Source organism: Natator depressus, chromosome 6, assembly GCF_965152275.1.
Source record: "Natator depressus isolate rNatDep1 chromosome 6, rNatDep2.hap1, whole genome shotgun sequence".
Classification (NCBI taxonomy): domain Eukaryota; kingdom Metazoa; phylum Chordata; order Testudines; family Cheloniidae; genus Natator; species Natator depressus.
The window spans coordinates 5,929,818-5,939,961 of record NC_134239.1 but is presented as its reverse complement, the minus strand read 5'-3'; the positions used below and the strand labels follow the sequence as shown (position 1 = coordinate 5,939,961).

At 53.2% G+C, this 10,144-nt stretch overlaps 1 pseudogene; it reads right to left on the bottom strand.

The window, feature by feature from the left end:
* Window positions 1–1,547: 1,547 nt before the first annotated feature.
* LOC141989251 (RING finger protein 112-like) lies at window positions 1,548–9,764 on the bottom strand (annotated as a pseudogene).
* Between the last annotated feature and the right edge of the window lie 380 nt (window positions 9,765–10,144).

The following is a 10,144-nucleotide window of genomic DNA, read 5'->3' as shown; positions in this document are numbered from 1 at the left end:
ATTCCAGTACTTTGACTGGTTCTGGTTGGGTCTCTGGGACTGGATCCACTACAGCTGTTGCAGTCCTTGGCAGGGGATCTGGTTCCACCACCTCAGTCTGGGTCTCTGGTAACACAGATTGGGCTCTTGTAGAAGGATCAGGAACAGAGCTAGATGTGAAGGCTTGCTTAGCCTGGATGTGGGTGACGATTCCCACCCTCTTGGCTTGCGTCACATGGTTGGCCAAGTCTTCCCTCAGAAGCATGGGGATGGGATAATCAACATAGACTTCAAAAATCCACATTCCTGACCAGCCCTTGTACTGGACAGGCAACTTGGCTGTAGGCAAGTTTAAAGAGTTAGGCATGAAGGGTTGAATCATCACTTGGTCCTCTGGGTTGGTGGATAGCTGACACCTGTGCTCCAGTGTCCCTCAGTGTGATAACCTTCTTCCCACCCACACTCAGGATTTCCTTTCACTCTGGGAGTATCTGGGAGGCATCTTGGTCTGGGAACCTTTGGTGTGATTCTGGTGTAATGAACTGCAATCTGTTGGGGTTCTTGGGGCGGTTGGCCTTCACATGCCCCAGCTCATTACATTTAAAACACTGTCCAGCTGACTGGTCACTGGGGCAAGGTGAGTTGCTGGAGACTGGTGTGGTGGGACAATTAGGTGTTTGTGGTTTTCCTTGGGATGTAGGTGGGGCCTTGGGCTGCCCCCGGTGGTAGGTTGTTGTCTCCGGTTGCCCCTTCTGGTATCCGCTCCAACTGCTACTAGCTTTTTTCTTTCCCGCCACCTCCACCCATTTGGTTCAGATCTCCCCCGCCTCGATTACAGTTTTGGGCTTCCCATCTAGGATGTACCTTCCTATTTCCTCAGGAACACCCTGTAAGAACTGCTCCATTAGCATTAGGAAAGACAGATTTTCCAGAGATTTAACACTTGCTCCTGAGATCCAGGCATCCCAATTTTTTACAACGTGGTAGGCATGTTGGGAAAATGCCACATCTGGTTTCCAGCTTAGGGCTCTGAACCTCCGACTGGCATGCTTGGGTGTTAGCCCCATTCTAATTCTGTCCCTTTTTAAAAAAAGTTCATAGCTGTTCGTGTGTTCCTTAGGCATTTCAGCTGCCACCTCTGCTAAGGGTCCACTGAGTTGCAGCCTCAGCTCCACCATATACTGCTCTGTAGAGACACTGTACCCAAGGCAGGCCCTTTTGAAATTTTTTAAAAAGGCCTCTGTATCATCGCCTACCTTGTAGGTGGGGAATTTTTTGGAATGGGGAGCCTGGAGAAGGACTGTTAGGGTTATCTGGTAGACCCAGTTTAGCCCTTTCCAGATCTAAGTGCTTCATCTCTAACTCCGTATCCAAGTGTTTTACCTCTGCCTCCAAGCATTTCACCTCCATTTCCGTCTCCAAGCATTTTGCCTGTTTCCTCTTCTCTGCTTCCAAATCCAAGCGTTTTAAGGCCATCTGTTTTTCTGTCCCTCTTCAGCTTCCAATCTGGATAATTCTAGTTTCTTTTGGACCTCACTTTCCATCATCCTAGCCTTCCTGTGCTTAGCCTATTCTAACCCAAGAGCTAGAAAGAAAGAAAAAAAAAAAACAGCTTATGAATTCCCTTGCAGTAACTTAACTACTCTGCCCTCAGGCAAAGGGGGAAAAAACTCCAGCTGCTCTCAGCTAAAAAAAAGAAAGAAAAAGAAAAAAATATCCTTTAAAAACAAAAACCTCCCTGATTATCAAGCAGCCAAAAGAAAAAAATGTGTCCTTTTAAAATTCTGAGCTCTGTGCTTCTGGTTCAAAATGATCCCAACGCGCTGCCACCATGTCAGGGTTCCCTCCCCACTCTGAACTCTGGGTACAGATGTGGGGACCCACATGAAAGACCCCTAAGCTTATTTCTACCAGCTTAGGTTAAAAACTTCCCCAAGGCACAAATCCTTTCCTTGTCCTTGGATGGTATTGCTCTCTAAAGTGGTTTAGACAAAGATTCAGGACAAGGACCGCTTGGAGTTCATTTTCCCCCAAAATATCTCCCCAAGCCCCTTCACCCCCTTTCCTGGGGAGGCCTGAGAATAATATCCTAACCAATAGGTTAACAAAGTGAGCACAGAACAGACCCTTGGGTTTTTAGGACACTAAAAACCAATCAGGTTCTCAAAAGAAGAACTTTATTATAAAGAAAAAAGTAAAAGAAGCACCTCTGTAAAATCAGGATGGAAGGTAGTTTTACAGGGTAATAAAAACACAAATGATTCCCCTCTAGGCTCAATTTCAAAGCTACAAAAACTGGAATAAACCTCCCTCTTAGCATAGGGAAAATTCAGAAGCAAAAACAAAAGATAATCTAATGCATTTCCTTGCTATTATTTACAATTTCTGTAATTTTAGATGTACCATTTCAGTAGGAGCTGGGTTATCTGCTTGGTCTCTCTCTCTCTAACCAGAGGGAACAACAAAGAGAGCACAGACAAAAGCTCTCCCCCCCCCCCCCAGATTTGAAAGTATCTTCTTTCCTTATTGATCCTTTTAGTCAGGTGTCAACCAAGTTATTTGAGCTTCTTAACCAGTTACAGGTAAAGGAGGAATTTTATGCTACCCTTAGGAATATCTTTATGACAATCCCGCATGAGCCACTGTGCTAGTGGCCTACACTTGGAAAGTAATTAAACCCCCAGAAGGGGATCTGAGCTGTTAAATGATCGGGCTGGAGAGCTGGGGTCAGAACAGACCCAGAGAGGGTGAAACCATTGTCACCAGGGAGAAAGCCCTGGGGTGTGGCCTGATCCTAGGGCCGGGACTGGTTAAAGAGGTGCAGACACACCCAACTAGAAGGGGAGTTTGCAAGAGGTGGGTGCCACGCCATTACACTAACCCACAGAGGAGAATGGGGAGGATGCATGGGTTGCCCGAGATGCATCCCCCATGATGCAGCAGCAGGGTCTTATCTCTTGGGGAGGGGCGGTGGTGCAGGGTGCCTGCAGTGCATCAGGGGAGGTGTAGTCTAATCAGGGTGCCCAACCCATAGAGGAGAATGGAGAACGTGAGGCAGAAGAACTACAATTCCCAGGAGCTGCTGAGATGGCCTTTCCACACAGATATTTTGGGGTTTTGCTGGAATCTCCAAGCCTTCTGCAGGAAAAACACCCCCATCTTTAGACCAGCTCTAACAGACTCCTCTCATTTAAATGCTGACAGGCACCTTCTGGGGGAAATCAGGATTTGGTGACATGGGTCTCATGTATTGGAGACGTGTCCGTAGGCTGGGTGAACACTCCAGCACCAGTCGTCCTGTACTCGAGCGAAATTCTTCTACCCCGGAGTCCAAGAACCTGAGATTTCACCCACACCTTTTCCCAGTCACCTCCAGCAGGATGGACCCAGTTCCCAACATTGTCCCAGCCCTGGTGTGAATGGGAGAGAGGAGACACCCCACGATCAGGTCAGAGAGAAAGACTGTACCTGACAGGGACAGGAGAAGCTGGAGTGATGTTTCTTCAATGTATCAGATAAATTTTGCAAAGGAACAAAAAGAAATCATCACATCACAGACTTTACAGGGCTTAGAAAGGCTGGGAACATGGGGAGGGCTTGCCCAGCTGTGAGATGCAGCCACCTCTGGGGCAGGGCAGCAGGGGAACAGCTGCACAGTGATGCCATATGGGCACTGGGGTCATCACTGAGTGCCAGTGGAGAGCACCCCATCCCGATCCCTGCAGCACAGCTGGCCGGTCCCCACCTTTATCTTGGCAGCGAGCTGTGTCCTGGTGAGCAGCTCCCCATGCCAGTCCATCCAGACGTGTCAACCAGCCAAGCCCACTCACCCATGTCTGCAAAGGGGAGAGAGATGGACGATGGTGGATTTAATCCCCCTTCTCTCTACCTTCCACACGCAGGCATGAGCAGTGACCCAGTCACATTGTTCTGCACATGGCAGGGGCTCAGAGCCACTGTCCTGGCTCCATTACCTCTCAGAGTTCTCTCACTCCCAATCATGATCCACTTGCCAGGGAAGGGCATCAGGTAACAGCGGGTGCTGATTCTCTTCAGTGCTTCCAGGGCGTTTGCAAGGGGACGTCACCTCCAGCATCTGCTGGAGCCAGGGGGAATCGTTATATTGATGTACAGAGCTTACAACCACGAAATGCAGCTAGCAACGATAAGTGAAGAGTGGAGAAACACTCAGAGCTGAATCCTGCCAGCTGGGAAAGGCTCCATGTCCCATCCCCCCCGCCCCCCTCAACCACCAAGTCCCGCAGTCATCCGTCTGACGTGTCTCAGATGCTGCTCCCCACCCTGGGCTCTGAGGACCAGGGAGCTGCTCCAATCCCGCACCAGCAGGTCAAGATGCTGCAGGGGAGACAGGAGGGGAGTGGGGGTCACTGGGGGGGGTGGGGGGAGGCTGGGACGGGGAGAAGGATGGTGTCTGCTGGGGAAACCTCAACACCTTGGGAGTGGGGCAAGGGGTGTATGGGGCAGTAGCATGCTGTGGAGTGGGAGGGGGTGCAATGTGGTGATACATAGGGCAGGGCGGGTGATGAGGGGGGAAGCCGTCTCAACTGAATGGGATCCAGTCAGTAGGCTTCTCCCATCTCTTTGGCCAGCTGCACAAACATCTGTGGAGTGAAGACAACAGAGTGTGGGGCCCGGTGAGTCTGGGGTCTGGGAGGTGTTTACGCTGGGTGAGGGGATCCTTCCTGTAAAGCAGAAAGGGGCCTGGTCAGCCCCACCCCCCCATTTGACATGCTCTCTTTGCAGTGAGGCCTGCCAAGTGTGAAACGAAGGTGGAGATGGATGGAGACATTTTCCATGGGACAGAGAGAAGCAGGATGCTCCCAGCCAAGGGGATGTGGGGATGCCATGGGGCACGGGGGTCTGGTGCTGGATGGAGAAATGAGCACACCCCTCTTCCGTGCCCTACGCCCCACAGAGAAGCAAGTCCAGTTCCAGGACTTTCCAGATCCAACCTGTGTCCCGCACAGAGAATCCCCCCGGGGCACAGTACAGGGGCAGGACACGCCATATGATGCAGGTGGCAGTGAGTCACTAAGGGTGTGACTGACGAAGGCTCGATCCAGTGGGGCTGGGGCTGGGTAAGAGCCTGGAAAGGGGAGCAGAGCAGAGCAGGGGCAGAGTGACAGCCCCAGGCCCTGGCTCCAGCAGCCTTCCCACCGACAGCGGAGCTGGCCTGGAGGGGAGGGAGGGGGCCTAACTTTGCCCAGTGTCCCACGCCCGACACCTGGGAGCAGAGAGCCGTGCTGGGCCGTGCTGTGACTGTGCTGAGTACAGAGGCCCAGGTGACCGAGGGAGAGTCGTTTTTTCTCTCTGGGCCTCAGTTTCCCCACAGGACCCATGGGGAGGGATAATAACCCTGTGGGGCTAATGGAAAAACCTGGCCCGGCCATGTTGTGTGTCGCACTGCCCTGCCTCACCTCCAGGTATTCAAGATCCAGGTCCTTCACCCGACAGCCAATGTTCAGTATCTGCAAATGGCCAGGAGACGTACAGAGCTACAGTAACGAGCAGTGACGGCCGCCCCAGGCCACTTCCCAGCCACGTCACCTGCCCAGAGCACAGCACCCCCTAGTGCTGCACGGGGCATTGGGGGCAGCCCAGCCTGCCAGGGGAGAGCGCCCCCTGCTGAGCCCCTGCCCCGCTCCCTGCAGCACAGCACCCCCTGGTGCCCCAGTGAGACACTGGGGCCAGCCCTGACTGCCAGGGGAGAGCGCTCCCTGCTGAGTCCCTCACCCGCTTCCTGCAGCACAGCACCCCCAGGGATCCCCCCAACCTGGTAGGAGCTGAGCAGCATGGACAAGGTGGAGAGTTTGATGCTGGTCTCCTTGTTCCTTTCAATGTCCATGGAGCCTTCAGTCTTGACCAGCAGCATGGCCACCTGGCGGGGCCAAGAGTGAGAGCCCCAGGTCAGCTCCCGGCTTTGTCCAGCCACCCAGAGCCCCTCTGCCTCTGGAGCCTGCCTCCTGCTCCACCCACATAGCACCTGGCATCTTCTTGCCCACCCCAGTGTTAGCTCCCTCATCTCGCTCTTCTCCATTTCCCCCACTATGTCTCCCTCAGCTTCCCCGGGACCTCCTTCCCTACATCTGTCCCCTTTTTCCCTCCCTATTTCCCCCTTTCCCTCCCTTCCCAGGCCTCTACCATGTTCCCTGATTTACCTTTCCCTTTTCCCACTCCCCCAATGCCTCTTCCCCCTTCCCTGTGACCCTCAATGCCCCCGCTTACCTTCCTGGCCTTGGCCGGGACCCAGAAGGGCTGACTCCACGCCTACACCCCCTTGGTGACTCGCTGCATGTCCCAGCGCTCCAGCCGCGCTGCCCAGCTGGAACCAGGCCATGCCGCTGCCACCACGCAGCACAGAGCACCAGGTCAGGCCGGGCTCTGCAGTTGCGCTGCCCCAGGAGCTCCTAGCCCCGCTGCCCAGAGCATTCCGCCGGCGGCGGGGTGTGCTGAGGCTTTGTGGGAGGGGGGAACAGCAGGGGAGGGGCTGGACGTAGCCTCCCGCAGCAGGAGGATCCCGCGGGCTGGATGTGCTCACGGGCCATAGTGTGCCCACCCCTGCTCTAGGCCCAATGGGTGGCAGGTGAGATCTAACTGGCAAACTCAGCCCTCGCGGGTCTTTAATATTCATGTATCACGTCTGCACGGAATGTGCAAAAAGGGTCATGGGTGAGAATTATGCTCTTAAAATGTGTTTGGCACAGCGTGCATCGGCTGGGTTGCCCTGGGCCAGGGAGATGTGGTAACCTGCTTGACTGGGTCTCCAAGGGAAACTGTGGGATATTGGAAAAGTATTTACATAGAAGCTACACAAATACATCAACCCGGTGATGCCCCAGCGGGAGAGAGATGCTTAGGTTGGGTTTGACTTTTCAAAGGACACATTTCAATGGTTTCCTTGGCTATAAAGCTGGGCGGGGGGTAGAGGCCCTGAACCTCAAATAAATCACTGAATCAATGGCTCATCTTCAATATTCCTGTCTTGTCAAAGTGTCTCGAGTGAAGCCTTTGCTGAAAGCCAGTGACCCGCTGGCAATAAATATCACTCTGCAATGTCTGTATTCATGCTAGAGGAGAAATTTGGATACTCGCTGGTATTACGCCTTGTCATAAATATAAAGGGAAGGGTAAACCCCTTTAAAATCCCTCCTGGCCAGAGGAAAAATCCTCTCACCTGTAAAGGGTTAAGAAGCTAAAGGTAACCTCGCTGGCACCTGACCAAAATGACCAATGAGGAGACAAGATACTTTCAAAAGCTGGGAGGAGGGAGAGAAACAAAGGGTCTGTGTCTGTCTGTATGCTGCTTTTGCTGGTGATAGACCAGAAATGGAGTCTTAGAACTTTAGTAAGTAATCTAGCTAGGTATGTGTTAGATTATGATTTCTTTAAATGGCTGAGAAAAGAACTGTGCTGAATAAAATGACTATTCCTGTCTGTATGTCTTTTTTGTAACTTAAGGTTTTGCCTAGAGGGATTCTCTGTGTTTTGAATCTAATTACCCTGTAAGGTATCTACCATCCTGATTTTACAGAGGTGATTTCTTTACTTCTATTAAAAGTCTTCTTGTAAGAAAACTGAATGCTTTTTCATTGTTCTCAGATCCAAGGGTTTGGGTCTGTGGTCACCTATGCAAATTGGTGAGGATTTTTCCCAAACCTTCCCCAGGAAGTGGGGTGCAAGGATTGGGAGGATTTTGGGGGGAAAGACGTGTCCAAACTATGTTTCCCAGTAAACCCAGTTGGAGTTTGGTGGTGGCAGTGGAGATCCAGGGACAAAGGATAAAATTAATTTGTACCTCGGGGAAGTTTTAACCTAAGCTGGTGAAAGTGGTCAGCCTTGTCTGACTTTGAATTTTAACCAGCCCAGGGCTGGGATTGGAATCAGTGTGTTTGCCAGACTGTGGCAATGCATTGTCTCCATAAAGAAGCAACAAACTGAACAGTTTCTGTGCATGTTGCAGGAGCGGGCTGGGTACTGCAGGGAGACATCTCTGGGGAGTCCAGGAGTTGGGGTTCAGAGTTTGTTTCCCCCCAGGATGAGGACAGGACTTGCCAAGTCCTGAAGGGTTTGCTGGCAGGGTGGACAGGGAGACTGAGGTGGGTGACCCAGAACTCGCAGTTCTGGGAAGCCCAACAATTCATCACCATGGCAGCAATTCATACTTTTGGGGGTGACCCTTGCAATGGGAAGGGTGTTGGGGTCCCTCTGCAAAAAGGGCACCATCGCAGAATTGAAAACAGAGGCCAGAGGTGACACCACCCCACCCTAGTCTGGGTTGAACCCGAAACCGTTACAGGGAGTTAATTGTCCAAGCGTGGGGCAGGGGTGGTGAGGAATAAATGGTAATGGGTGCGCATCCTCAAAATCTGATAGACAGATGGACACGCTAGGGAGCAAACAGGTAGATAGACACACTACTTTCAGACAGACAGACACTGTAGTGTCCAGCCATGTCTCCAGCGAACTGGACGTGTCAGGGTAGGGGGCACTCACAGACATGTGTGCAGCTCTGAGCCCTCCAGCAGGGGGAGGATGGGGACGTTCACACCCCAGCTCACTCCTGTTTCCATTTACACTCACTGGGCGCCGGAGCCGGCGCAGCAGGCAGTTCATCAGGAAGGATTTGCCCCAGCTCTGCTCCCCAATGATGGACACCAGGCAGACAGGAGCGTCCCCCACCCCACCCTGCTCCAGGCAGTGGCTCAGGGCCTCCTCCTCCAGGATTAGGCCCCCTTCCTTGTCCAGACGCACCAGTTGCACTGGGAGACCCGGCTCTGGCTGAGCCCCCGGGCCTGCTGTAGGGACAGAGCAGGGTCAAACCTGGGACATCACCCGTGCGCCTGCCAGTCTCCATCTCCCCAGAGCCTAGCCCTTTGCCCATTCCCACCTCCTGAGCCATCCAGTCCCCCGCCCTGGTGTCGGATCAGAGCTGGTTCCCCCTGGAGGGGAAAGGCCCCATGCCCCATTCCCACCCCCTGAGCCAGCCAGTCCATGGCCTCCTGGATCAGAGCCGGTGCCCCCTATCACAGAAAGGCCTCATGTCCCATTTCCACCATCCCCTGGTCTCACCCGCTTTGTCTCTCTCCCCTCATGTGGTCTGTCTCTGATTTTCTGTCCTAGGTTTTTGACGCACGTGTCCAGGATCATCCTGTGCTTGGAGCAGGGGTGGGCAGCACTCTGGGCACCGGTATGGCTGGGATGAGACCTAGCTCCAGTGAGCTGCAATGCAGCCACGGCAGAAGTTGTGGCCGCACTCGATGGAGACGGGGTCTTCCAAGATGTCCAGGCAGATGGAGCAGGTGAGATCCTCCCGGAGTTTCTGCATAATCCCCCCTGGCGCTGGCTTCAAGGGAAGTGGTGGGGTCACCCTGAGAGACAGACAGAGGGGAGTAGTGGTTAGTCCACGAAGGGTTTGGAGTCAGGACTCCTGGATTCTTTCCACAGCTCTGGGAGGAGAGTGGGGTCTAATGGTTGGAGTAAAAGAGAATGAGACCCAGGCTTCCTGGCTCCTGCAGTTTTCCAATGGGAAGAGAAATTTTCAGTCTCTTACTTGACCTGTGAAACATTCCCCACTTTTCCTTTCTCCCATGTCTGATTCCCAAGTGAAACTAATTTTAAACTTGCCCGATACATCCTCATGTCCCGTTTGGCTCGTCGCATTCACAGCCTCGCAGCGTTAGCACCATTGGGCTGAGTGGTCATACACTTGGAGGGGGGGGCATATTTACCAAGCCGCCCACGCCAGATGATCCAGTGGCAGGCATCTGGTCCCCAGCTAGCGCAAGATGGAACTTATGCACCTGGAAGATGTTTAAAAAACTAACTGGACGAGCGAATCGAGGGGCTGCGCTTCACCTGCTGCGATTTCTCCCCTTGGCCGGCCGGCTGCAACACACTCACTTCCCAACGCCACCTCTGATCCCACCCAAAATCTCTGGGGCTTATCTATGTGTAAATGGCCAGAGCCTGGCCGGTTTTGGTGAAAACCGGAAAACCAGAAAGAGGGGGAATGAAGGGCATACGGAGCCCTGGGCATCTGGTGGGCCAGCCAAAAGCTCTGCAGGTGGCTGGAGAACAGAGAGCCAGGCGCTGGGAAAAATGAACATGTCCCTGCACTGCAGTCCCTTGGTCTCAGCTGGGCCCC